We start from the raw sequence: 24,287 nt of genomic DNA, 5'->3' as shown, positions 1-24,287 counted from the left end.
CACTACTAAGTCCGGATTTTTTTTTGTTTTACTTTTACTATTTGTTACAATATAATTATTTGCCTATGATTCAATTTACTGTCATTCTGATTCCCAGCTGGCACCATCTTTCCACCTGCCCCAATTATCAGCTCATCACTACTGGGAGAACTTGCCATTATTTGCATGGCCTTTGGAGTGGTGAATTAACCAGAATTTACAAAATACCACTCTGCCACAACTGTTCTAGCATACAGATGCATCCTTCCATGTATATTTTAGTACAAAATCTTCATTCTGCAAGGTCTGGCCTCTAATTCTGATTCAACAACACAGTTAAACAAGTTCTATACTTGTCTATACATGTGGAGGCCCATTTACTTTATTTCTTTTTAAAGTTAAGCACGTGCTTATTGCTTTGCTGGCTAGGAACCTGGATGCTTATCATCTAGGAGGATAAAGCCTGGAATGAACATGTATGTAGCATAGCATGCTCTTGCAATTTTTTATCTTTTGCATCCAGGTTTACTTGTAATGTAGATCTTGAAATATCTAACACTTTCCAGAATCAGCTTCATCTCTTGTATAATATCCCATATAGTCAGAATGTGCCCTTTCATCTTGACAGAGCTCTCCTGCCCTTAGTATGGAACAGCTCAAAAATATTATGCAAAACTTCAAACCATAACAGGCAGCACAATCCCCACAACTGAAGATGAGTCAAAAAGAAAAAAAAAAGGTTACAGAAGTACAAGACAGCCCAGTCAGCCCATTAACAGTTTGATCCCTGAAGAGCTTAGAGGCAACTTGTACACACAGCAGTAAACCAGCCAAAAAGCCAATCCAGAAAGCAAGTGAAAAGCCAATGAGAGTCCCAAATGTCACTCGGCTGAAGAAAAATAAATTCCAGAGTTTGTCATATGCGTTCTGCAGTTGCCAGCCTAATCCATGTTGCCTGACTGCTCTGGTCTTTACTGCTAGAGGAAGAAAATTAAAGACACAGAAGGTGTTACTAAGTTCATTTTGAAATCATTTGTAGCTGATAACAGAGTTTGTATTCACTGCTTTCTAATCTTTTTTGCTTTCATTTGAAAAATACTTAAGACCCCAAGCTAAAGTAATGTTAAAAGAAACTACTGATAGATGAACTACATCTCTGGTGAAACACTGATCAATTCAGTACTTGTATAGTTGGTTTGAATTTGGCCCTGAATGGATTATATCCCCTGAATGGATATCCAGGAGTCAAAAAAAATACCATGGAAAAAAATACGGAGCAGCACACGCATGGGTAGCATGCCCTTGCAGTATAGAGAGTGCCTGACTGCGCGGTATGTGGCACTGCAGACACGTTTGTAGCACTACATGCTGCATGGCCACGCTCATCTAGAAGCTGTTGTTTTGGGAACTTGAAAATAGGTTTAGCATGAGAAAGTCTTTCATATGCAATATAATTATGTAGGTACTATAGATCTGTAGTGGTAGCAAAGATTATGTCATGCAGACATTTGTCATTTGTATAGCTCAGTAGGAGCTCCAAAACTTGTGGGAAAGACATTTCTGTCTTTGAACATATAACTGTCACTTCACCCAATACTATATATTAACTACAGTTAAAGGGCTTGCATGATTAGTAGCACTGAAAAGGAAATTGGTATTTGTTTAACCTCCCCCGCACCCCAAGAATGTAACTAATCTAATACAGGGCAGAGATGACAGTGAGGAAGACATGGGATCATATGTGGTTTGCTTCACTTATCTATTTTTGTATTATGGGTTAAACTAAGAATTCAAGGAGCAGTGGGAACATGCCAGTTAGCAGCATCTCTACCAAGTCAAACAGCTGAGGCCAGTGAGGACAAGAGGATGGCTTCCCTTAAGTCTTTAGGCTGGGGTGGGTAATTGGGAGTTTTGGTGACCTGTCCGCCCACTTGCGAGGTCAACCACCCCTTTGCCCCCCGCCCCCAAATACATGATTAGTAGCACTGAAAAGGAAATTGGTATTTGTTTAACCTCCCCCGCACCCCAAGAATGTAACTAATCTAATACAGGGCAGAGATGACAGTGAGGAAGACATGGGATCATATGTGGTTTGCTTCACTTATCTATTTTTGTATTATGGGTTAAACTAAGAATTCAAGGAGCAGTGGGAACATGCCAGTTAGCAGCATCTCTACCAAGTCAAACAGCTGAGGCCAGTGAGGACAAGAGGATGGCTTCCCTTAAGTCTTTAGGCTGGGGTGGGTAATTGGGAGTTTTGGTGACCTGTCACTTGCGAGGTCAACCACCCCTTTGCCCCCCGCCCCCAAATACTCCTTGCCTGTAACAGCTCATCAGCATTCCCTAAGTGGATCTTCCCCTTGGCCGAGTGTGGATGGGATAGGGTTGCGAGTGGGTGGGGAGCAGAATCTGTGAGCAGGGTGGGTGTGTGGAGTTGGGGCTAGGGTTGGGAATTGCGTGGGTCTTAGGCTGGTCTCCAAGGAGACCCCACCTGTCTGCTCCATCCACCACCCCTGGCGGTGGGTATGTAGCAGATAGGCCAGGGTTCCCTGGAAGCGGGGCTGGGGCTGGCAGTAGTGCTGGAAACTGGCAGCAGCAGCTGGAAGAAGCTGCCGTTGCAGGGGCTGCCGAGAAGTGAGTTCGCCCACTATGCTGCCCTAATGCTACTGCATGCCCGGGGATGGCAGGACTGGCCATTCTGGGCTGCCCCTCGCACTGGGCTGGGTAGGGCCAAAGAACCTACCACAAGCCAGGTAAAATCCTTTGGCAGGCTGGATCTGGCCCCTGGGCTGTATATTGCCCACCCCTGTTCTAGGTCGTTTAGGGAAAAAGTAGATTCGTTAAAGGATGCTACTTGGCTTAAAGGACTATATAATTTGGCCCACAGAAACACTTTTTTTTTTAAAGAATGTTACCTGTTATTCCTGTTCCTTGTTGCACAAATTTCACTGTGAGCTAATATCCTTTTGCTGCTTATTATTTTCTAGTCTGGTCTCTTCCATTTCTTTCTGGGCCATCAGACTTTAAATGTGTGTACTGTGAATAGTGGAACTTTTGGCATTCAGTGGTTTGACTTTTGGTAGGTTGTAGAATGATGGAAAATGTAAGTGAGTCTATTTAAAAAAAAATGAAATTATTCTGTAGCAAGTTGCTCCTGCGTATGTCTAATAGCATGCCCCTTAGAAAGCAATTTGGATTAATTAGAATGTTCGGGCACTTTGCGATAAAGACATGTCTAGTAATTATCCAATGTCCAGAATAATCTATCGAGTCTGTGAAGTTAAGTCTAAAAATTATTCTCCCCTAAGTATTTGTCTTTCTAGTTGCATTTCTGTTATTAAATTTGTTTCCCCATCACTTAGATAAGAAGAAATGTAATTATTTAGCTAGCAAATGTAATGGTGAGGTAAAGAAAGCCAGTGAAAGAAACAGTGAGATTGCCTTGCACTTATTCTGTAACTATGCATAAGACAAATTACATCCGTGTGATGCACTGTTTGGAAGACCTTAGATAAAGTATGAGGAAATGAGAGTCATAGATATTCATTTAAAACCATGTCTGTATCCTACTTTCCCATGCTTCTTGCATCTCTAGTGAGTGTCAAATGTCCTCTGTGTACCTGTCCTATAATGCTAATCCTCCCCCGTCATCGTCTCCTGCTATATCTGCTCATCTTTCTTCATGTCTGAGGGCATGATCCTGAATTGCAGAATCATAGAAAGTTAGGGTTGGAAGGTAATGGCTAGAAAATGGCATTTAGAGGTTTGTTTTTGGGAACTGGCTTATAAGTAAAGTAGATATGCATCAGAACAATGGTCCACTGAACAAAACCGGCCCCAGGACCAACCCCTGGAGCACTGCACTTGATTACCGGCTGCCAACTAGACATCAAGCCATTGACTACTACCCTCTGAGCTCGATGTTCCAGCCAGTTTTCTGTCCACCTTACAGTCCATTCATCCAGCCCTTACTTCCTTAGCTTGCCCAGAAGAATATTGTGGGAGACTCTATCAGAAGTCTTGCTAAAATCAAGGTAGACCACATCCACTTGTTTCCCTGCATCCACAATCAGTCATGTCAGAAGGCAGTCAGGTTGGTCAGGCAGGACTTGCCCCAGGTGAATCCATTCTGACTGTTCCTAATCACCATTTTTTCCTCCAAGTACTTAGACATAGATTCCTTGAGGATCTGCTTCATGATTTTTCCAGGGACTGAGGTGAGGCTGACTAGTCTGTAGCTCCCTGGATCCTCCTTTTTCCTTTATGAAATATGGGCACTATGAAGGTTTTGGTGTTAGGCTTCTCTGACACAGGCACTTTCACTTTTATTTTAGACTATGAAAAACCAAATGGTCTCTCTGGAATCCATCCCTTTGCAAAGGGCCAGCACAAGACCAATGCATCATTTGAGTCCCACTTTTAGCTCTTAAAAGAGAGGTTAAGCGGTGCACTTGCTTTCTTAAAACCATTCTTCACAGACATGAATTCAACCCTAATGAGAAGAAAGTAAAGTGCTTCTCAGACTCGCCTATGCTGTAAGATCATCCGTGTTGAATTGCCATCCTTACTTACAGCTGTGTTTCCCAGAAGGCAATCAGGCAGGCTTCTCGCATTTAAAGCTGTGTCATAAAGAAGCAAGCAGAAGAGTGGATACTATATCCCACAAAACATCTCTTGAACTGATTAGAGTTTTTTGTTTCAATCAGGAATGATTAAAGGTTTCTGAACTATGACCTGAATTTTATTTTTTTTTAACTGTCTTCCTTGGCCATCGTCATCAGCTGTGTCATGACAGACTAAATGGCAGAGTTAGATCTGTCTCTCTGAATTCAAAATCAATTGTAGAGCTTAATGGAGGGGACTACTGTATTTGCTTTACTCCAGAGGTGTAACTGGCCAGGACTATGTGGGGGACAGTTTTCTCTTCCTCCCTTTCCCCTGTACCTTCTTGGCAAGACTGTCTGGCTTCAGAGACTCCAGTGCACAGCAACAGGAGGTGTCACTGCATTTTTGTTGTTGTTGCAGATGCCCTTGTTGAGTGGGCAAAAAAACCTCCTGCTTTTGGCATCAAAAAATTGAGGTGATATCTCTCTGTCCAGCAGCAGCAGCGAACTCCAGCTGCTAGCACTTGACAGAACTATGGATTTCAGAGTGGGCTGCAATCACTGACACAGGCTCCTGCCCTGACACTACTTGCTGCAGGGAGGAGTTAGGGGTCTAGAGTGCTACCTCCTGTAGAAACACAGGTCTTGCCCCACAACAGTTTACTATCTAAGTATATACAAGAGACAAAATAGGAACGTAAGGAGCAACGTGTATCAAACCAACGATCTGTCTAGCCCAGTATCCTGTCTCTGACAGTTGCAAGTTATAGATGTTTTAGAGGAAGACTATATGAACAGGGTATATTTAGTATAATCCCTGGCGTCACTGGTTTAGGGTTGTCAGAGGATACATCCCTTTCACAACCCAAGGGAAAACCACCTGTAGTTGGCAAAGATTTCCTTGCTATAGCTGTGAGGTCAGGGATAAGGGCAGTGGAGCTGAGGCTAAGATTTTATCCCGGAGTAAACCTTGGTTTGCTCCTTGGGATGAGCAGTGGAACAGTGGGGAGAAACCTGAGGCTCTAGGGGTATTCCACGGACAGGTTAGTGACAAGAATAATCAGGGTCTTTTTAAAAAATATTTCCAAGGAGCTTCTACCCAAGCTTCAAGGACATTGTGGAAGAAATCACACAGGTGGTTATCTGAAAAAAAAACAATGGTTAGGTGATGAAGGTTGCCATCATGGGTACATTGGAGGCAGCAAATATCTCAATAGCTAAATATGATGGGTAGGTAGGAGTAGAAGCATGAAAGTGAAGATGAGCTTATGTTTGACATGGCGGGAAAAAGGGAACCAATGGAGGGATTCAAAGTGAGGTGACATGGTCAAAGTGATGAACTAGAAAAATAATTCCTGAAGCCACATTTTGGGTGGATGTGAATGGGACAAGATTGAATTTGTCAGTCGGACACGAAAAGAATCTTGAATAATTGAAATATGAGGTGATGAGTGTTGGCACTGGATTTTTAACCTAGTTTTGATATTTTGCTTTGGGCGAGCATAACTTTTAGACTTGCCACAACTTTTTTGGTTCATAATAGGCAAATATTATTGATACACAGTGCTAGGAAATAAAAATAATACAGGCAAAGCAAGCAAGCTGATTACAAAATACATTACCTAAAATTTTCAGTGCCCAGAATATATACAATTCATTGTTTTGAAAACTTCTCCTTTTGTAGTTTTTCTCTTTTGATAACTTTTCATTCTGGGTACCATCGATTGGTTTTCTTGTGGCTGCCATGCTGCCCACATTTTGTTTTGTTAGCCAAAATTCTACCTTTATAAACCCATGCCATGCACACATTAATTTGGTTATTTTATGTCAAACCAGAAATTCCAAGGGATTTTGTGCCTAGGCACTGTAACCCTGGAGCCAGGCCTGTTTTTGTTATGAAAATAAAGTTTGGATACTTTAAATTTTTTCAGGATTAGGCCTTTGGTGCCAAGCCTATTTTTATTATAGTTGTACCTGATTTGAAGGTGTCTCGATAGATAGAAAAGGACATATCTTATTTGGAACGAATCTCCATGCCCAGATTGTTGGCCATCAGGTTGTTGTCCTGTCTGAGGAATAGGCAGGGTGGTGGTGGCATCTATCTGTAGTGACTGAAAAAGGAGGCAGTGGGAAAGGCATATATGGGGCAAGACAGAGCTCTATTTTAGCTATGATAAACTTGCTGATGGGTAAACCTCCAGTGAGGCCAAAGAGATAGGGCTAGATTTCAGTTCAGCAGAAGGATACTGATCTGGAATAAAAAGGTAGAGCTGTAGTTTGTTGGCCTGCAAGTGTTAATAGAATTTCTGCTTGTTGAGGGAAAAAGAGAAGGTCCAAAGACAGAGCCCTGTGCAACCCTTGCAGGAAGTTGCAGTGGCAGTTGGGAGGATTGTCTGAAGGGGAACAATTTCAGAGATAGGAGGAAAACCAGGAAAAATTAGAGCCACAGAAGCTGAAGGATTTCAGAACGAATAGCATGAACTTTGTTGTCTAGTTTGACATCTTGCATAACACAGGCCATAATTCCACAATAATTGCTGTCAGGAACCAGCTCGTCTAGAACATATCTTATAGAAAAATATCCAGCTTTTATTTTAAAGACTCTGAGTGCTGCAATAAAATATTACAACCTTTAGGAATCTTTTCCAGTTCTCAGTAAGTACCCTCCTATACATAACATGCCAAAAAAAGATGTCACTCTGTCGTATTTTCTAAATAGATTCCTGTCTCAGGACATACTACAGTTAAATGGGTATCTCATTAGGGAATCCCACTGCACGTAAGGTCAAGAAGGATCTTGATCTCTAACTTGCATTTTTCAGAATTAAGAGTGCTGAAGTTCCTTTGTCTCAGGTTTTCATTGTTTTGCCTCCAACATGCCCCACTTCCAACACTGGGGATTTCAGTGCCAATCAAAAAACAATCCAGTTTTACTAAGAACTGAGCATTAGTCTTTTGATGGATATTGGCCAAGCTCTACACTTCTAATGAAGCCTAAAATTCAGGTGAATGATTGTTGGTCACAATCATCGCTGATGCATTTCTCTCATTAGTCTTAATGAGAGTTAAGTGTGCATATAAAGGTGAAATTAAATCCTTGGTACTTTCTAATTCTATCAGTGCCTCATTTTTTATGAGTATCACATTCACTCAACACTAGCGTACATTAAAATGAAAATCAGAGTAGAGCAGATTTGCCTACAGGGTCATTGACATCTCAAACCTTTGTAGAAAGCGTCAACTGATACAGTATGCCTGACTGTCCTCTCCTTTCCACTGATACAAATCAATAGGAACTCCACAAATTCCTTCCTGACTGAAATTTACCTCTGCTAAGTCCATATGTGACCATGTTCATCATTTTAAAAATCCACTTATGTGTTACATTGTATATAAATCTTATTGTGTATAACTCTCTGCCCCCTGTCCATTTGGGATTGGATTTGCCCAGTGAGATTATGAACCACCCGCATGTGTAAAGAATGATGGGATCTAGACAACCATTGCTTTGGAGGAGGAATCTGGGTGGGTTGCAGACAGGCATTGCTTAATTTTAAGCATGTGAATAAGTCACATTTAAGGAACTACTCCCTTGTTTAAAAATAGACACGTGCTTGCTGAATTGTACCTTGTACCTTCCGTACCTTGCTGAATTGGGGTCTTAATTTGTAATCTCTTTGTTTCAAATTAACTTTACTTGCATTTTTTAGGTGTTTTTCTATGCTCGGTGAGACAGAGTTGTAGTATATTAATAGCCTATGCATCTTTCTTTATAGTTTGTGGTTCAAAATTATTCATGGATACACTTTACATAGATCATTTGTTGAGAGTGAAATGCCTTTGCATAATATATATATATATTTTAATTTAATTGTAAAATATTTATCCTTGTACAATTTGTAATTTCTGTAGCACGTGAAACCTTTAAGCAGAGTGCCTCATATAATGGATTTTGTACCATACAGTTAAATTTGAGTATTCCAGATTAATGCCTGGAAAACATGAAGGCTTAGAGGTACTGTTCTTGACTGGAGATTTGTAGCTCCAAGTGTCTGTTGGGAATACAGACATAGCACAGCTTTATCAAAACAGCACTAATAGGCCTGAAAAACCTTAGATACTGTGTTTAGGGTTATCCTATTAATTAAAATATTAAGGAGGAAAATAAAGGATAATATAAAGGCAGTTTAGTTTTTCTAAGTAATTTTCCATTTTTTTTTTTTCTTTTGATCCTATGAAGCAAAATCATTTGGCATATATAATATGTCACTAAAATGTACATTATACCACTTTGGCTTGGGCTTGACCTACATTTGTGCCCCAAATGTCTCTCTTCCCCCCCCGGGATGCTCCAGGCAAGTAAGTTAACTTATTTCCTATTGTTTGCATATGCTGTCAAGCTGCTGCTGTTGCTTTGGTGACTATGTGGTTACAGTTCATCTTCAGGGGAGTGGCAATTTCTGATAGTTTCACCTTTGATACACTTGAATGGATTTCAGTGTAAGGGGGAAAAGGCATTCCTCCAGCCTGGGGGCCTTCTATCTGCCAAATGCTAATGGCCCACTGCAAGCAAAAGGAAGCCCAGAGTTTCTTTTAAACGTATGCTTGTATCTGGTATAATGAACTTGTTAGGCTGCTTAATGGGTTAGGTTGGAAACAGGAATTGCTCTTAGGTCAGTATCTGGCATTGGCCAACATTAGTTGTTTTAAAGAAAAGTATAACAACCCCCAAGTAGGCAGCTGTAGGATAATTTTTCTCTTTCATTGGTTCTCTTCCTGATCTCAGATAGTTAAACATTACTATAAATCCTAATGCATGACTTCTAAAAGCCATGGCCAAAATATTCAATAATCATTGACTTTTCACGCAGTCTCGTTTTCCAAGGTCCAGTCCCTTCTAGAATATTGCCTCCCGTGTGTGTATGATGCCCCTTTGCCCTAAAGTGAGTGTTATCGGCTTGACATCACTGGGACTAGCTGTAGTTTTCAGGATTACTCCTGTGCTGTCTTTGAATAATTTGAGGAGGGATTTGTTTGAATTCAGTCAGTATTGTGTCTGTTACAATATAGCGGGTACTGTACAAAGATATAAACAGTGAAATAATTTAAGTTTTGCTGTGCCCAGTGGCTCAGAGTAAAATAAACCTTTTGCCAAAAGAATGGAATAAAGAAAGGAAAAGGGCCTTCAGTGAAAAGGTATAAATGGCTAAAGATGAAGTTAAAGTGGCCCAAATATGAAAATCCTACACCAAAGCTTTTTCTGAAGGGAACTCAGTGCATGTGCTTTTGCTATTGGCACAGTCCTGTTATAACGAGCACAAGTCCTTTGCATAGGCCAGAATGTGTAGAATCACAATGAGACTGAGGAACTACACGTTTCTAGGTGCTATATCACATCTGTATCTGACCTGCTGCTACTTAGTGATTTGGCGTGGATAATGTAGTCCTCTACTTTGTGGCTGTGCAAAAGATTGGACCTCATTTAAGGGTATGGGGGCACAACATTGTTCATGTATAAGACCCATCACCCTCCAACTTTCCTTGTGGAAGCTTCTTCTGGAGTATATAAAATGCCCCACTATTGCTAACATCTGTTCAGTGACCCTCACATTTCCAGTTCTGAGAGACCAGGAGTGAATGAAGCATTGGCTGCTGCCAGTTGTCTTCACCACCATGTTGATTAGATCTGCTAGGAACAGAATTACATGGCACAATGCTAAAAATGCTTAAAGCAGCCTGTCTGCAACAATGCTTCCTATTTTATTAAACTGGTGTGAGCAACAGTGGGGAATAGAAAATGTTCCTAGTGTAAATGGGGCCTTAGGCAGTGACCACGGATATGTAAAATGTTTTCAGTGGGCTCTCTATTCATTAGACATTCATCATGTCTACCTATAGGTCACTTTTTCCCACACAGATAAGCCTTTTAAAGGTATGACATACAAAATGACTAATACCTATAGCTTCCTTTGAGGGTATGTAATGGACTCCAAACAAGGGTGTGTTTTGTAAGAGCATGGTTTACACAGGCAAAAAAAGGAGCTCTTACATGAAGTCCAACTTTGCACAGACGAAATGTTTAAGTTCTCTGAGCTTTAATTTTTCTTGAGCAGAAACAAAACTACAGTTATTTACCATAGGAAAATATTCCTGTGTAGTATTCTGACACATTTTAAGTGGAAAAAACATCTGAAAAATCTGAAGGAGGGAAGTGAGGAAGGAAGAGAACACTAGAAACATTATTTTACTGTTAAAAGCACAGCTGCTGCCCTTGGGATTAATTTGTAGATAATTGCCTAATGCAGCAGGAGATGGGGAGGAGGAGGAGGGCGGATGTCTCATTCCAGGAGAGTTAGCCTCAGCCTGCTTCCACTGAAATTAATGTGAATTTGGGGACTATTTCTGTGAGTTTGGATCCTTAATGTTATAACCTGTGACTGCTGAAAATTATTGTTTGCAATTTTGGATTTCACAGTGCTGAAATATAGTTTCTGGAAGAAAATACACTTTTGGTATGAAACCTGAAAACAAACTTTAGGAATATGTTTTGTACTAACAGATTTTAAGAGTAATGTTTTTCTGCTATGCAGCTGGCTAGTGATCAGAAGGATATAGGCTTTATATATTGTAATTGTAAAGCACTGTAGTGAATGCACATATTCAAATCAGTATCTGTACTTGCCTGTGTTCTATAACTTACACTTACACATTCAACTTTAAATTAAAAGTGTTTGTCAAGAAGTTTTTATACTTATTCAAAAGACTGGATTTCTCACTCAATAGCTTATGCAGCATTTTTGTGCAATCTGAACTTCATTCAAGGTTGCACAAGCTTGAGGTTTTTAGATTTTAGAAGGTAGATTTTAGCATGAGACCTGTATATGTAGAAGGTTGGGCACAGACTAATAAGGATAAATCTACAGTACTTATTAGCTATATTATTCAGCAGCTTAGTGAAGGATACTTACTGATAGTTCTCTTTTTTTCTGTTCAGCACCTCGGACTATTTTAAGTCATCTTCTGAAAATGACTTAACTTTGCTCCAGTCCACATACTTTATGCAACATGTTTCCCTCCTCAGTTAGGATATTTTAATAAACATGAATTCAGGATGTCAAATAAATGAAGATGCCCAAGTGGGTGATACAAATATTACAGGTTTCAGAAATGTCATATCCTTGTATGTCATTATATAAAGCATGGAGAATTGTATTATAATCTTCCTGGTTGGCGGAATTTTCAAGGACTTTTCTAATTTTTTTAGATGAAATATTCATTTTATTCCTAAGCTTTTAAAATTATTATTATTAACCAAATTGCATCTTTAACAAATGCATACATGTGGACCTCTGGTAGTTGGTGACAAGGCCAGGCTTTCTTGGCAAGTCCTTGAGCTGGAGACATTTATTTTGTGTTTTTTGCATAGCCCTATTCGGCTTAGGAATTGATAGAAGCCAGCTCAAAACAAGAAGATGTGTCCCTTGTCTGCTCCCTCTCAATCCTTCATTTACAGTCTTTGTCTAATTACATTTTTGTATATGCCCAAATGAAAGTGAAAGAGGACATCCATATTTTTCCCCTCCCATGCTTAATTTTAATCAAAATGAAGAGAGGCGGGAAGGCATCACTGTGTAGGCATCTTCATTGTAATGTATGATCACAAAAAAGCATGCATTAGAAAGGTTCCAGTACATCTATCACCTTATGTGAGCTCAGCTAAAGATTGATTTGAGACATTAGCACAAAAGAGTGGAGTACTTCTGATATGTTGTTAATATTTCAAATGAGTTTTAGCAGAGCCCTGTCTATCATTTTAATGTTGTTGTCACGCTTTTTTTCTATCAGGGATGGAGTTAAAATAGGGAGAGCTGTGCATGTTTCCAGTGCAGTGGAGGGACAATCACAAATGGTATTTTAACTGATATATCTGACAAGGGCTCTCCTATTTTAATATAATAAAACTAATGCATACCTACCTGTGTGTGTGTGTGTGTGTGTGTATACACTGATCACGTCTCATGAACTCTACAAATCATTGAAGCTTTATTGTCCTATGAGTGTATTAGCAGTCCTGCTAAAATTCAAAGCCATTGTTAAAGATGTATATGTTTAAGAACTCCAAAACATAACATATTGAAAAACCAAATGGTACCTGTTCTTTTCAGTATCTGATTTAAAGGAAGGGCTTGTTTTGTTTACACCTAGGAGTCTATCTGAGGTTTATGTTGACACAATATCTCTTCTGGTGCCGAGATTCTGTGCTGTGTTAAAGTGGCTTTACACCGTATTTGTCCCCCTACATCTTGGATTAGGGGACCAGAATGACTCCTACATAACTGAGCCTAACAGGCACGGCTAAATTACTAGAGCCTCCTTAGCATTCTATTGGTTATAGAAAGCTAAGGAGAAAGCTAAGGAGGTGCTAGTAATTTAGGAATGCCTGTTAGGCTCAGTTACAGGTTTCCCTCGTTTTATGCGGGTTCTGTATGTGCGAATTCGCTTGTATGCGATGACCCTTTTTATACCAAAAATTCGTTATATGTGAGGTAAATTCACTCTTATGCAGTCAGTGTGGTGGAAGCCTGCAGTCAGCTGCTTTGTGTGGTGCATTGGAGGAGTGACGCGCACCAAAATAATTTCCTGTGTGGATCTGTGCTCCTCGCTCGTTGTCTGCGACGTGTTTCTGTAGTTGTCATCCCCTCTAACTAAACATTTACCAACACCCTGTGCTTGTGTGTACTGTCTGCTGTTGGTGAGTACCAAAATTGTCTTGTAAAAGTGGTAGAAATGGGTCTGGGGGTCAGTACAGTCAAGGTCTTGGAACATATCCCTATTTGTTGCAATGTAAAGTGGGTTCCCTTTATGTGAATTCAAGTTATGCGCCATTTTCCAGGAACACATGTACAGCATAATGTGAGGGAAACCTGTATGTGGGAGTCATTCTGGTCCCCTAATCCAGGATATGGAAGAACAAACATGGTGTAAAGCCACTTTAACATGCCCTGATGCTGAGCCATGAGACCTTACTGTGCCTCTTGAGGTATGTCTATACTTCAACAGTAGTGTTAGCTCTTTTCAGTGGGGGAAATTACCTTGTCAAGGTATATTTCTACCATGTCAACAAACAACCCACCGCACTGCTAATTTGAAAACACTGACTTCGAAATCAACATACTTGTAGTGATTAGCATATAGGTAAATTTGTATAAGTACCCATAGCTTAGTTCAAGCAGAATTGATGCTTGGTAAGTTGATAAGTTTTTATCAGAGGTACTCTATAAACACACTTTAAAGCAGCACTTTTGAACCTCCTTATGCATAGTACAAGATATGCATGCTATTAATCCAAAGCCAAAAGGCTCATGATTCATCATATAGTTCACTGGGCTGGGCTCCAACAGAATCAACAGTGTTTCAAGCCAAGGTGACTTCATGTGTCAGTACTGCTCAGTACGTGTTGGTTCCAGACATCCCCTTGAAGGATCCATGTGTTAATTAGCCGTGCACACACAAGTGGAACTGGATGTTCTTGTCACAAGTCCTGGGATCCTTCAAAAATGGATATGAAGATGAGGTGCAGTGCTGCTTGGTCCCGCTCTATCTCATGGAGGGCAGGCCCATACTAATTACATGCTATGGGCTGAAAGAGGGGGGCAACAGAGCCTCTTACCTATTTAGATATTTGGTGATGTTTGCCAGACATTTAAGGCTGGTGAAGAAACAGGAATCATTAGAAACAGAAAAGAAAGGAGCTGCTCAGCTGCAGGAGTGAAGAAGTCCAGATGCAGTCAGTGTATTGGCTTTCTAGCAGTTGAAAAACGTTGGGTCTGAGGGGGACAGAGCACAGTGGACACTGTCTCATTCAGATGGGCTGCCCTACTCTATCCTTACAGTTGGTTTCTGTCAACATCTTGGCCTTGCCTGGAAAGGAATGCTGATGGTGTTGGTCCAGTTGGTTTTACTGTGTCTGAAAGAGGAGATCTTCTTGACCTTGAATGACCTGGTGTAGTTATGGGTGGAGGCCTGTCCATTGCACCATGGGCAGGCACCCTTAGGAGAGTCTCCTATAGCCTCCCAATGGGAGGATCTTAGCTATACATTGTATGGAAACAGGGGGATTGATCTCGGGCTTTCTCTTTAGCTTTCTATTGGTTATGGCCTTCTGGCTAGGGGCAGGTGAGATTAGGAGGCATCTGAACACCAAGGCCTCCAGGCTTGGGCCTTGCACACAGGATTGTGCAAGGCCTCCCAGCCCAGGGCCTTGCCATGGATTTGGGAGTATCTGAAACCGAAGACTGATGGGTCTAGGAGGTAGGATATCTGCTGGTGGTAGCACCACACAGACCTGAATGACTGAGCTGTGCTCAGTTAATGGAATTTGGAACTGATTTGACTAATTTGGCCTGAGACACTAAATTAAAGAAAGCAAACAAACAGCATCTTGGATTTTTGCTAAGATCAAGCATTTTGTGGCACCAACGCGAGGTTGTCAGGGTTGGCTCTGGCCCTCCTGGTGCCTGCCTAGTATTGCAGTACCTCCAGGCCCACCATTTTTTTGGGGTTTTTTTTAAGAGCCAATCCCTGCTTCCCCCCCGCCCCCACCAAAAAAAAAGTTCCGTCAGCATTTTTGGCACTGGGGGAGGGTGTTGGAGCTTGCTCCAGCCTCTCAAAGTGCTGTCTTGGTATTGCAGTGTCTCCAGGCCTGGTGCTTATTCCCTCCTGGTAAAACAACTGCTTATTTTTTTAAGGGCCACATGCAAAAATAAAAAGGGTTCTCATCAATTTTGTGGCAATGGGGGACTGCTTTTCCATTTTTCCCTTGGCTGCTCCATGGACTTTTGGCTAGGAGGAAGCAAGACTAGGGGGTATCTGAATTTCAAGGTTTGTGGGCCTCGGGCTTTCACGTAGGGTGCCACCCCCCGCCAAAAAAAAAAAAAAAAAAAAAAAGGTTCCCATCAGTATGGTTGCCCAATATGGGCATGCTCAGTGTTGGCTGCATTTAATCAACTTCATAGTTGTTTTCCGTTACCAAGCACATATTGCTTCTGGCAGCAGTTTAATGATAGGTTATATATGTAATGGGATTTTCTTGTGTGCAAATATAAGGTGATGGACTTTTTCTGCTAAAATCCTCACCTTATATTCAAGTAAATATGGTAAAATATTATTTGTTATGTTACTGTATCATTTTCCAAGGGCCTAATTTTCTAAAGCTTTTTCAAGTGTATATACAAAGGGAAATTGTGCTAACTGGGTAATTGTGCATTTGACTAGTGATTTATATAATTAAGTGCCCTTTACAAAGGCAAATACTGATTTTGGGTGTGCATATAATTTTGAGAGTGCAATTTCAGAGGCAGCTTTAAAAAAAAAATTTCCCTGACCTTAACATGCTAATGAATAAGCCTAATTATATATTAAAAGAAATCATAGGTTCAGAATATTTGGTTTGATTTTTACAGACCACAGAGAATGACCACAATTAGGAGGCATTCATTTTATGTCCATTGCAGCTGCAATGGTATGGTGTAGTAGCTTCGCCTGGGTTGGTAAACCCAGGAGCATGTTTTTACCTCCTAAAGGATTAGTCTGGAGTATGCATGAGTCTTCCATATCTAAACTATAGTATGGATTGGGCCTGATTTATTTTTTTAAGCAATTCCCTACAGGACACAAAATAAAAGAACAGTTGAATTCCATTTGGACATCTGTTTTTGTTCTGAAACGGTGTGCAATTTTTACAACAATGTCAAAACTCTGCAGCAGTTTCCTCAAAGGCATTGTGTTTTTGTACATACAGGCTAAGTACAGACGTACAAAAAGCCCGAGGTGGAATCGATCTAAGTTACGTGGTTATCTGCAAGCACTGTAGTTTAGATCAGTAGTGAACAGAACACTTATTTACCCCTTGATGGGGGATGGAGGGTGGTATTTGGTTTTGCCATTTTAAATCAGTCTGTGTGTGCTGAATTTCTGTTCTGTTACGGGTATAGATTGGCTTTGTGTGCCAAACTTCTGTTCCCTTCTGGGTATAGACCACTTGCCGATCACTTGGTAAAAGTATAATGCCTGTGCCTGTCCACAGTGCAAACGCTTTCAGTTCAGAAGTTTGTGTGAAGTTGTTAAATTTTAGATTGGCTTAGTTTCTAGATACTTGTTCAAAAAAGGCTGATTTTCAGAGAAGCTGTTTTTCCTAAGATTTGCCTAAGAAAAGACAATGAAATTGTTATAGCTGCTTCATTTAGAGAGAATAAAACTAAATGAAATGTGAACAAAATAAGTGGCTATGGATGTAGATGTGGAAGTAGGGATGTATTTGAGATGTATACAGGTATATATGCACATACAGTTCTTGGATTTTTTCTGGTATATGCAGAGACAGGATACCGGACAAGGTAAGCTATTTGTCCAGCGCTGTAAGGAATTTCTTCTGGTCAAGTCTCATCATAAAGTCAGAGGAAAGATATATGCGCTATTATTCATGGATTCACATGGGATTTGCTTAGTTTTGCTAGAATAGGAAAACTACACTTGACTTACCCTATGAATAAATCCAATAAATACAGCTTGAAACAAAAATTCATCAGGAACAGTAGCTGTCTTGATAAAACATATGCTCCCCTAGAATTTCAGCAGATATTCCTTGTTCAAGAAAATTCAGTCATGATGTAGCTGCTTCATACATTTCCATGCCATTGGCTACAGAAACTGATTGCCTAAATCGTGCTAGCTGATGTATCAGCTATGCTAGGGATGGACCTTTCAGTATTGCTGGTGCAGGAATGGAGGTTAAACTTAAGCCATGGCAGAGCCAAAATATAAGTTACACCTTTCATATTGTATATAGAAAATGCTTTTTAAATTTAGGGGGCAAAACAAATCTGACTTTGCAGTTCATATTCCTATACTAAGGTGTAGCTGTTCTTCTATAGTATTTTTGAATCTTCAAGCACTTTCCTAGTAGGTCAGTATTGATATACCCATTTTATAGGCTTGGGACAAGAGGCATGGGAGAGTAAAAATGGCTCAGGCAAGATCTAGCAAGTCAGTGGGAGAGATAGGAATAGAATTCATTCCTCCTAAGTCCCAGTCCCTTGCTTTATGCATTGGGATATCCTGCCACTTTTAGCAGCCCTTTATTCAAATAAGTAGACAAATTGATTTTAATGGCAGTAGTTTTACAAGTAAGGATTAGTTCTGTAAGTAATGACAGCAGATTCTCTCTCTTTCAGGACCCACGGTTGTTTCTAGGCAATTAAACATCAACTTTTGTTTGATCTACTGTGTTACTAACTGCTCTGTATATGTTAGGTCTTTGCAGTTCTCTCAAGCCGGGTATTTGGTTGAAAGCTTGTAAAATGGACTTGAATTAAGAATATGATTTCTGAATTCAGACCTATAACTCATGCCGCTCATTTCACTGTTGCACCAAATCCGACCTGGATAATATATAGCATGTCCAATGCCATTCATAGTTTCTCCAAAAGGAGTAGTAGTTTATTGCTTCAGTACTTTTACTGTGTTTTATGACAGCATTCAAGAACCATGACTAGCTAATTGGTCAGAGGGGAATAGGTCATAGTGGCTGTCATCTCAATAAATGGAAGGATATTGCTATGGCAGGAAAGCAGCAGGCTGGAGTGTAATGGAAAGCTGTTGCATGGAATTTGAAAACATTTCCTTGTACTTGAGCAAGAATGGATAAAAGCTTACAAACTTCTTATAATTCTGATTCACATAGGATTTGATAGATCTTGGCCATCTTGATGACATATAATAAATATAAGCATCTACTATGCTTTCCTATACATGCACACATACCTGTATGTAAAACATAAGGGATAATATCTGAAATATGTCTTAACATATAGCTTGTAAGCTCTTTGGGTATATGGTATATGGCTTGGCACGCTATGTAAAAAAAAAAGACCAAAAAAGAAACAAACCCTCCTCGCCCCTCTCATATCTATGATACTGCTGTTTATTCTAATATAAGATGACCCTCATTATAAGACCATCTCTCAATAATTAGATTTTATAAATGGAAAAATTATAAATTTGATATAATTTTCCAGGTCTCAAATCTCATTATTGGAGGTTTGTGTTGAATTTGACAACTGTCCACTGCTACAAGTACAGTAGAGGCACCTGAACCGATACTGTTTCTACTGTGGTGGTGATCATGGCATCTCCCAGTTTTTTTAGTTTTTGTTTTTTGTTTGAAAATATATCTATTCGTGTGTGTGTATCTAATCACATTACTTTAGCCTAACCTATCCTATGGCTCACTTGACAGTCCCAAACACATCATTGCCATTACATCATACACATTCCCATCACAATATCCGTACTGTGCACCCATGTGACTATCACCATCACTCGTGGCTGTCACAGACACGCAACCTTTCCCTATACCCTAAGCTTACGCTGTCCCCTTTCCCAACTTCCCCCTCCCTACCCTCCTTTCTTTCCCAGTTCTTTTAGTCGTTGTTGTCGTCATTGTCACTTTCTTTTCTCTTGTTATATCTGCCCTCGTCATCGTCACCATCATCATTGTCGCTCTCTTCAGGGGACATACTTCTGAAAAGTTTGTGCTAGTCCATCCTCTTCCAGATGTTCTCCACCATTTCTTCCCTGATGTCTTCCCTTGCATCTTGTTCAGTCCCATTCTGATGCAAGCATACATTGACACGTCTGTGTACCCATATATGAGCCAGGTCCTGGCCTTCCACAAGGCATTTCTAAAGCAGGAAATGAATTGGTTGAATCAGGCTGCTGGGGTCCTCTTCTGCTTGGACAGATACCCAAACAGCACCGCATCGTGGCATCTTCCTTTGCATGAGGTTAGTGCAAAGCCAAAGGCTTGTGATTTGCCACATAGTTCAGTGGGGCCTCACCTGAATCGACAGCATTTCAAGACATGGTGATGCCATAGCTCAGCACTGCGTTTCTGCTTCTCCTTCCCTTTATTTCTTTACTAACATACAGTGGCATCTTATTTCTTAGTTGTATTTGAAACTGAAAGGTCTTTGGTGGTCTTGTTATTTTGTGTGTTTATTAGTGATTTTCTGCCATATCCATTATCTATATTAAAAAAAAATTCCCTATGATATCAACCAACTAGTATAGACCTATGGGAAGATGCATCAAAGTAGGGACAGAGCAATGAATAGATAAAATATGAAAAACTATTAGAGGCAGTTCACTGTATCTTAATACAGAAATGGATATTTCTCTTGCACTTCTCTGTAAATGCAAATCAGACATACGTCATGTTACCATAGATACAGATGTCCTGTAAGGAGAAGTTGTGATGGGTAAACTTTTTGCTTCCTGCTTTGCTGATATGGGGGTGTTTTTCATTGGTGAGTAGAGAGAGAGTAATATTGCTTAGGCACCAAGCCCTGACCTGATATAATTTTCACAGCTAGTTATGTGATGATTTACCAAAATGTAGGATCCAAATACGTGAGAAACTTGAGGTGATATGAAAGGAGGTCAGTAACCAGATTTGAAGTATCTTGATATGAGACCCTCCCTTGAGAACTGTACTTATTAGGTTTGCATTTTCATTAGGTTTCCTTAACTGCTCTGGCAAAATATGTGTGGTCTGTCTGCCTAGAACGTTCAAAGCACATATTTGCGTGGTGAAAATTGCTATCTATACATATAGATGAGACCTCTCATGTGTGTACAACTAGGATGCAGTCAATATATGAGATACAGGAATAACTTACTATAATAAACTAAAAACAATTAAAAAAATCTTAAGCTATTCAGTACAGGGGAGGAGGGTAAATGGAGCAGCTGTAGTCAGATTGCAAGAAAAAAGGCACATGCGGGGGGTGGGGGGGGCAGGGGAACTAGGACCAGCCTGTCAGAAGTACTCAGTAACCTAGAATTCCTTTTGGGTATGGAAGACTTCTATAGCTCTGACCACATCTTGTGTTAGTAGCTAGAAGCAAGGTCATGGACCAGCATATGCAATGTTGACACCGAAAAATGTATAGCAATACGATTGCTCTGATTCAGAAAACCTTTCATGGGAGCTGGGTTCTTTTGACCATTTGTAGGCACTAAGAGTTTCTGAAAATCTGATCCTTAGGCTGCTTGTAAAATTGGGATTTAGATTGTTTACTTTTTAGGCTCTTAACCTTGTATCTTGATCCCTATGACCAAGGTTACAGGTACCCTGTCACCTGCCCACTCGCAAGTGAAAGGTGAATAGGTAGGTATCATTTAGAGGAGTGAGATTTATGCTGTCAAAGTAACTAATATCTAGAAAACATTCATATGTATGATTCATTTATTTGGTGTGGGTTCTTAATGTTTCCTTTGCTGAGGATATTTATGTTTTATTAAAAGCTGCTTTCCTTCTCCCAGCTTAGCTTTTTATTATGTTTGATCTCGTCTGTATGTGTGTTCCCGTATCTTCTAAACCTCTATATCCATTTCCTATGCAGAGGATAGTGTCAGTCTCTAATTCATCATTATGAATTCAGTGCAGGATGAAATAAAAGATAGGCCATGGTATGAGTAAACAGGACATTGTTTGAACACAAATAGCTTTAGTAATTGATAAACATGGTGAGGAAAAGTAAGGGATAAAACATAGGAACTGTAAATAGATTAATGCTTTTGAAAATTTTCCATTTTATGAAGGTCCTTCTTTCAATGTACTCGTTTGCTCAATGCTCCTGCAAATTTTATGTCCTACCCCAACTTTCAAAGCCAGTTAGGCGTCCATGAACTAAAGTGTAAACTAGTGAGTCTTCTCTCTCTCAGTATAGTTTTTTATGCAGACCTTTTTCACATATTAGTTTTCTTTGATCATCATCAGGATTTTGTTGTTTCTCTAATTTCTTGGGCTCAAAATCCACTCCTACCTTGAAATACCAAGCATTTGAAGCTTTCCAGCAAAACACCACTTAAGTGATTTAGGATTAAAAGCCTTATTTAAGATCATTGTAGGCTTGTGCTCTGAAGTCACTTAGATGCATTCGGGAATCCCTTCTAGTGTATTTTCTCATGAAATCTCATAAATACAGACCTTCATGGCAAAAGTCCCCTGAATTTTCAATCAAACTTATTCTGTTTAGTCATTTAGACTTGAAAATCTCAACCCAAACTCCTAACTTCAGCATTTTTTTGGTTTGGCAGAAAAGATATGAGGGAAGAGAGAAAATCATAGTAAAATGTATTTAAATTATTTATTATATGTATGTGCATCTACTGTGATACATAGAATAGGCCAAGGAATGGCATACATTTTATGGAGTCAGGGGAATGCTGCTGGATGCTATGGCCAAAATGTCCTTCATTTGGTGAGAGTACAGTGCCAGACTAAAGCATGGATAACTTCAAGGGGGGAGCAGCTGAATTTCCCCCCACTATGACTCTTCTCCTAAAATGGAGAAAGGGACACTATAAATCTGGAATCGCAGTTAGCTTGAGAACTGATCTAAACCCTTTGAAGTCAATGCACAGTCTTCTGTTACCATCGGTGGGCTTTAGATTATAACCAAATAACTGATTTTTTCAGTGCCTGACAACACTATTGACCCTAATTTTAGCCTCCTCTTATTTAGGGGAAACTGTTTCCTTTCATTAAGGATGAAGTAAAACATAAGGAAGATCTTGAGTATTTGGCCCATAGAAAATTTTAATTCACGGAAATTGTTTGTTGGAGTTGCTTGTTATGTAATTAAACATGTAAATGTTGAACAAAGTATTGTTGTACTAACTGAGGATTAAGTCTTGACATGAGAAATTTCTATGCGAGTAAAATCTGAGATGTAAACTTATTCAAAAAAGTTAGTCATCAACTTGCATCAAAGGGTTTTGCAGCCAAGTGAAAATTCTTCACTCATCTTCCTTTGGAATGTGAAATTATTGGCAGGACTGCGCAGTTTGGCTAGACCGACACTGTGTTTCTAAAAAAGACAAATTCAAGAGACTTTATCAAAGTTTTTTTTCCTATTGTCAGGAAACCGAATCAATAAAATTTAAGAGGAAGTTGAAAGTGAATTTGCAACAAACTGTGAACTTAATAATACCCCAGTGGGAGCTCATTAATATCTCAACAGGTACACTCATGCATTATGTTAATTGCACATAAAACTTCAAAAAAAAGGAATTTTTCTGAGGATCATGGCAACAGTCCTTTGGCCAGTGGGTTTAGGTGCATCTTTTTCATAAACTTTTTGCTAAGCAACTAAATAAAGCATGACAACTCTGTCTCATTATAGTAACCTTGCACTAAGAATTATTTTATGGCATCATTAATATGCATGATGCAAGAATCAAAGGGGAAAATGGGAAAGAGTGAGTAAAAGTTGTAGAGAGGTTGGGATATAAAAGGTTAGGGTATGAGAGAGCTTTCTAATACATAGCTGGAGAGTCCTTAGCTGATAGTTCTCAAAGAGCTTGCTTTCTCACCTGGCACCAGCTCTCTTCCTTGTTTCCAGCGCAGAGCAGCAGAATAAAAGGAAAAAAATGAAGTCAATATGAAATGAAAAACCAGAGCAATGCAGTTTAAATTTTCCTAGATGTTTTCTATAATTAGTTTGCTATGTGATCTGTGGTTTAGTTGTCACATGGAAACTATGAGATGACAAATATCCAAAGAGGCACCTTCAAGAATTTTGCATTATTAAGATATGGACTGCATTGCAAGACCGCTCCCGCATCAATAAAGTGAAGGAGACTAATATGCAACAAAATACTCGAGATATGAGTATGGAATAGACACTTCCCCTTGTTCACAATTCAGTGGCTATGAGTGCATTTTGGAATTCAGATGATGAGCCTGTCTCTCACAGAGTGATTGAATATGTTGGCCATTGGAGTACAAACTATGCTTCCTGGCCAGACAGCTATTTCAAATGATAGAGCTGGAGTGCACTGTCTAAGGGTCAGGATAGTCTGCCTCTTACAGAGAGGCACAGGGCCAGGGAAGTGTATCGTGCATTAGTTTCCTCCTAAGGCATACTCATGCAGTGCAAACTATAATGGAGTTCCGAATTTGTACTTCATTTTCCTTTTACTCTGAAAGATTTCACGTGGATCTGGGTTTAGGATAGATTTTGATATGACATATAGTGGATTAACAGGAAATGAAAAACGTCTGCAGTGTTACCCCTAAAATATTTTCTTGAAAAGCTTTGGTTGCACCTGTTAAGAAAATGATAAGGAACTCAGGGCTCAACACTGCCTGCTTCTCGAACAAAATAACAAAAGTTGTAAAGGGATTTAGAGACCGTTCTTCATTAACACCAGAAATGAGCTAGATGAACAATAATGTGCAATGTTAAAAATAAATTACAACTTAATTAATCACTGACTAATGCAGCACAATCAATTTCAATTATACTTTTCTTATTTTAAACAGAGTATCATCTGTGGGGAGCAGCATGTGAAATGCTTTTGTGTCATGCCTAGAAAAATACCTCAGACATAACAACTGACTTTATAAAAATGTGAGACTCCATTATGGGCTTGCTTAGCATCCTTCAAACTTTGGAAATGTGAGCTTCCTTCAGAGAGAAAAAAAAAAAATAGAGCCAGTTGCTCTTCCCCTGAAATCCTGGATTCTGGTGCTTCCCAGCTAATCCTCCTGTTCCTTCCCAGCAGGATATTTCCTGCCCATTGGGAAATGCTTGCATTATATTGTGCCTAGCTCCTGCATGAGTGTCTGTAGTGGTA

General features: G+C 39.8%; 1 protein-coding gene and 1 pseudogene across 2 annotated transcripts in view; both read left to right on the top strand.

The window, feature by feature from the left end:
• Positions 1 to 24,287, top strand: part of GRM7 (glutamate metabotropic receptor 7) — a 527,701-nt gene that overhangs the window by 142,866 nt on the left and 360,548 nt on the right. The gene's annotated exons all lie outside the window — the stretch shown is intronic.
• LOC149855898 (U2 spliceosomal RNA) lies at positions 15,017 to 15,299 on the top strand (annotated as a pseudogene).

This window comes from Crocodylus siamensis, chromosome 11 (genome assembly GCF_052110815.1).
Source record: "Crocodylus siamensis isolate JL-2025a chromosome 11, ASM5211081v1, whole genome shotgun sequence".
Lineage (NCBI taxonomy): Eukaryota > Metazoa > Chordata > Crocodylia > Crocodylidae > Crocodylus > Crocodylus siamensis.
The sequence above is the reverse complement of the archived record's forward strand: the minus strand, read 5'-3'. Positions and strand labels throughout refer to the sequence as shown.